Here is a 6,000-nt window from a genome sequence, read left to right on the forward strand (position 1 = left end):
AGTAGCCAATTTAATCAGGCTTTCATAAAAGCATGAACAGAGCTACCCATAGCTCCATAATGTCCATAACCTGTCATTCCACAGGACTCATGAAGTACACACTTCCCCAGGCCAATTACAATGCAGCAGAATAGCCACATCTCATATTGCAGCAAAGCCCTTGTAAGCTCTATAAAGTTTCAAAAGTAAGGCTACCTACATCTGTGTGAGCATGGCAAGTAAATTGGCACTGAGCCAAATCCAGGCAGTCACTATTTTGTGGGTGAGATTCATTAGCATACTGGCAAATTCAGGTTGCACAGTCAAAATGGATTTCACACTCTTTGGCAACAAAGCCACTTTCAAATATCAAGCTTTTTGTGGTAAGGAAAGGGACATAAGATTGCACTTGAAAAGGTGGTGTAACTTGACCCATCCACACACAAACAAATCAGAACAAATGCTTAATACATAGTATAAACTTCCTGCAAATTCTTGTTCAAAACGAAACAGGATGAATTATAAAAAAACAGGTTGTCTGGAAGATGATGGTCACACAGGGCATTAGGTTAATGGGGCCTACCCAACCCATTAATCTTCATAGGACCAACCCACTTGGAAGGCTTCATAAAAACACATTTTCTTGGCCAGAAATCACTAGAAAGAAGAAATATATGTAGTGCAAAGTGATGGGTGATTGACGCAAAGAGTTACCTTGTGTCAAGCAGCAAAGGAGTGTGAGCCCCTCCTCCCATGAGATTTAGGATTTCAGTGTTTCATGATGTAAGCTGGGAGGGGGAGGTTGCCAGGGTAACAGAAGGTGTGATGTCACCACAGGCAAAAAGGTGTCTTTTTAAAACAGGTTTGGAGGAAGTGAGGAGAACTCCGTGTGGAGCTCACTATGAGAGGCCGCTGCACACAGAGGCTGAGGAGCATGGCTGGCCTTCACTGTGGACCCAAGGTTGCTGAAGCTATGAGGGGAGCAACAAGAGACACCCTTGGGGTGTAATGCTCTGCACACCATTAAAACCTCAGTCGAAACAAAATACAAAAATTCCTTCCAGTAGCACCTTAGAGACCAACTAAGTTTGTTATTGGTATGAGCTTTTGTGTGCATGCACACTTCTTCAGATACATAAAAACCTCAGGTGTAAATATGTGTAAATAAACCCTTTTTAAAAAGAAACTACAGTCTCTGTAACACCGCATTCCAAAGGAACAAAAACCCTGGTTAAGTGTCAAGACCCCTGGAATCTTGTGCATTTCTCAGCAGAAATTAGGGTGGCCAGTAACAATATAATCAATTATTTTACTTGCAAAACAATAATTAGTCATGTCGGAAAATTCCCTCTTCATCCTTCACCACCACCCCTTTTTTGTGCCATTTTGGCTTTTAGATTGTAAACTTGCAGGCAGATCTTGTTTAAGCCACTCTGGGGGCCTTTAAATTGTGTTAGAAAATCAGTGGGTTGCTAAGCTGTGGCACTCCAAATCCCATCAGCCTGTGGACCAGGGGCTGTCAACCTGGTCCCTATCGCCCACTAGTGGGCGTTTCAGGATTCTAGGTAGGGGGTTCTACGGCACAAGCTGAATCCTTCTTCCATCAAGCACTGGTGGGCGATAAGGAAATTGTACCATCAGGAAAGATGCACTAGTGGGCAGTAGGTATAAAAAGGTTGACTACCCCTACTGTAGACTCCGTAGCAGTGTGTGATCAGACAAAGTTGCCCTCCTGACACCACTGTTGGCACTGCTTGCCTAGATGGGGCTGCGATGGGGCACTGGCAAGGCCAGAGGCCACACAGTTACACCAGCGAGACCCCCCTCTGCCAATCCAGTGCTGGTGCCAGTGCAACCATGTGACCCCCAACCCCAGCAGCCTGCCCCACCCATATAAACAGCAGTCATGGTGATATCAGGAGCTCAGCTCTGTCCCACCACCTGCACCAATACTGGTTGCAATCCAGAAACATTAGCACATTTTAGCAACCTCTGAAATAAATGAAGGATAGTAGAATTTTATACAGTTAACTCAGGCAAAGGACTGATAGCCCTCCATACACTTCAGGGCACCCTGGCAGGATTAGGACACAATATCTTAAACAACTAACCACATCTTACCTTCTTCCGTAGAATGAAATTTACTGATGTTATTCGCATTTTTACTAGCATTCTGTTTCCCTTACTAAATAGATTTTCAAACGAAGCTAAAGAACCTATAAAAACAAATAACATATTTTAAAACCACTCAGTAGTCTGGGGGGAAAGCAACTTCAAAGCTGTTTTTGCGTACATGCAGCTTTTTGTGATGAACCTATTTGGTCAGTTTTTACAGAACTATTCTTTCCCCCAGATGTCAAGGGACGTGTTGCAAATTCAGAACACGCATTCAGAGAGCATGCATATCATATGACGTAACACTGGTGAATGCTCCTACTGCACACCCTTGATTGGATCTGCCATCCGTCTACCGCAGCATTCATGTTCCACTCTTGCCAATGCCAGATGATGCAGGGGACAGTTCTGTAAGAGAGCACTGCGTCATCTTTGGGCACCTCTAGAATGATTGTATTCTGCAGCATGCCATTTACACAAAAGCAGTGCATTAGCAGTGGATCTATATTGCACCGCCCACCCGCCATTCCATCTTATTGGTTGTTCTGTGATGCTTCTGAAATGTTAATGCATTGTTGCTATCAGAAGCGTCGCTCCTGTAGCCACAGTGCAACAGAAGCAGGAACATTTGTGCTGTGAAAAATTACAGGGTTTTAGCAGGCAGGCAGTTATGTGCTTGTTGCAAATGAAATAGTATGACCACCTTGAAATGTTTGCAGGCAGAAATAGTATTGAAAGCATGATCATGCATAACTGCCCCAAAAACATCATGGGTGGTCATTGGACAGGAGTAGGAGGGTATAATCATAATCAATTATACCAGAGGTTGCCATTCGCATGCCTTCATTGGCACCCCCAGCAGGGGTCTCAGACTCTTAACCTTTCATTTTTATTTTTTTTAAAGTAAGTCTCTAGTCTTCCTAGGAAAGAAGTTACAAAGCAAAATGTGCAGGTACCCTTCTAAGCAATTTCTGTGACATTAGACAGCCCAGCTGCTCCCACCTATCAATGTTTTCAGAAAATGTCAACCTATAGACTTATTTTTCATTTTCCTATATAGTGAACAAACGCTATATTATTATTTTCCAAAGTTTTATTATCTGCCAACAGAGATCTGCTGCATCCTAACTTGCTCATCCTGGTGGATTTTTTCATAGGTGTGCCCCCAAAGCCAATTATTCGCACCATGCCATCAACCATAGCATCATAGAATAGTGCAGTTGGAAGGAACTCTGAGGATCATCTAGTCCAATCTTCTGAAATGCAGGAATATGCAGCTGTCTCATATGGGGATCAAACCTGCAACCTTGCTGTTATCAAAACCATGCTCTAACCAACTAAGCTATCCAGGCCTCTATGTAGGGCATATTACAAAGTTTCACAGAAAGAGACAGGTGTCTGCCCTCAAGAAGCTTACAGTCTGAAAGACAAATCAAACAAGGGGAATGGACATATATTATTGCTTTCAGAAGAAAGATTACTAAATATATGAACACATAATTATATAATTAGATATGTTCCTTAGTTTAATTATCAGTAACTTCAACTCTGGTACAGTTGGAAAAGTGTGTGAGAACAGTACAACCCTGTAAAAAGTTGAAGGCAGTTTTGAACAGAAAGTTTAAATGAATTCTAATGTAATTTAAAGTAAAGACCATAAACACAGGGAATAATGTCCCTATGGGAAATGTGATTATCTTGAAAGAAAGTGCAGAAGCAGCCACTGAAGTTCAGTTGTAAGTTGGCAACTTCATTATTGTTGAGTTTGAGACTGGGAAACATAAAATAAAATTTGTTGGCCAGGTGATGCAATATTTTATTCATTAGTATGAAATCTTTTTTTTTTTTTAAAGCAGGACTTCTGTGACATTTGTCTTCCCTGCAAATGATAAATCATTAGGGTGTTGCCACAGTTAAGTAAAAATTCCCATGGGCATTACAACCTTCTGCATGAACTTAAAGCCAACCTGCAACTTATGAATGCATAGTAAAGTGTGATATGCTCAGGACCTTGCTTTGGAGGCGTGTCTGTCCACGAATTGACACATATTACAATGATCATGTTAGATTGGTCACAGCTCATTTTCCAGAAAACCCTTTTTTCCAGTTTCTAATAAACATTACCATAAGTTTGACAGTTACTCATGAAACACAAGCTCCTTATATATATGGCCACAGATGGGGGAAATGATTTATACTTTTAGAGAAAACATTTATTCAAGTTACAAATTCTTAATGTTGCAAAACTGTTACATTAGACATGTATTTTGTTTTTTTGTTTTTTTTATAAATTTTTTATTAAGTTTTCACATTTTATATAAACACACACAATACAGACACACAAACACAAAAACAAACAAGTATAGTTTCAAATCCTTTTTTCTTAAAACTTATTTCACCGACTTCCCCATACCTCCCCTTTCTGCATTCCAATTTCAAAATTTATTTCAGCAAATCCTCCCCCTTAATTTTACCTAGTTGTTTCCTTTTCTTTCCTTCTACTTAATCTTTACAGCTGTAATCCACTTACTTTATATAACCATAACATTTTAACACTCATTAATTTTACAATATTTCTTAAGATAAATTTTAAATTTCTTCCAATCTTCTTCCGCTGTCTCTTTCCCCTGGTCTCGGATTCTGCCGGTCATCTCAGCCAATGCCATATAGTCTATCACCTTCATCTGCCATTCTTCCAGAGTGGGTAAATCTTCTGTCTTCCAATACTTTGCGATGAGTATTCTTGCTGCTGTTGTGGCGTACATAAAAAATGTTCTGTCTTTCTTTGGCACCAATTGGCCAACCATGCCCAGGAGAAAGGCCTCTGGTTTCTTAGGGAAAGTATATTTAAGTACCTTTTTCATTTCATTATATATCATTTCCCAGAAGGTCTTAATCCTCGGGCACGTCCACCAAAGGTGAAAAAGAGTACCTTCAGTTTCTTTACATTTCCAACACTTATTATCGGGCAAATGATAGATTTTTGCAAGCTTGACTGGGGTCATGTACCACCTGTAAATCATTTTCATAATATTCTCTCTTAAGGCATTACATGCCGTGAACTTTATACCGGTGGTCCATAACTGTTCCCAGTCCGCAAACATAATATTATGACCAATGTCTTGTGCCCACTTTATCAAAACCGATTTCACTGTCTCATCTTGTGTATTCCATTTCAGCAACAAGTTGTACATTCCTGACAAATTCTTAGTATTGGGTTCTAACAGTTCTGTTTCTAATTTTGATTTCTCCACCTGGAAGCCAATTTTCCTGTCCTGTTTATAAACCTCCATTATTTGGTAGTAATGGAGCCAATCTCGCACTTTGAACTTCAATTTCTCATAACTCTGTAATTTCAATTTATCTCCCTCCTGTTCCAAGATTTCCCAATATTTTGGCCATCATTAGACATGTATTTTGAAACACACTACGGGGAGGAAGTATTCCAACTTACTGTGGTATATTGATTGTTTTTGTAGGGAAGATCAATCCAGTTAACAAATTGTTCAGTGTTAAATGGAGTTCAAATAATACTAAATAAAACACAAAATATGTAAAGAAACTTACAAATGTTGCATTGGTCACTATGCAATTATCCTGAAGTCAGAGCTGTAACTGGTAAGCAAGTTGTTTGGGCACTAGGCAGTAGGAATCCCATTCTCTCAAATCCAAGAATGCTTTAAGGTCTGAGACATGGTGAGTGGGTGGGGTGGTATCAAAGATTGATTGAACACAACCTTGCAAAGTGTTATGCCTGTTAGATAATGCACCATGTGTCGTCCCATTAACTTCAGCAGATGTTCAAGGAGAAAAACTTGTAGCTAGAGCTTTGTTGGGCCTGTCTGCAAACTCTACACCTACAAACTCAGTCAGATCAACTGCTGAGTAAACATGCACAGGATTCAA

The sequence above is a fragment of the Podarcis liolepis genome (genome assembly GCF_965112155.1).
Source record: "Podarcis liolepis genome assembly, chromosome: 7".
Taxonomy (NCBI): Eukaryota; Metazoa; Chordata; class Lepidosauria; order Squamata; family Lacertidae; genus Podarcis; species Podarcis liolepis.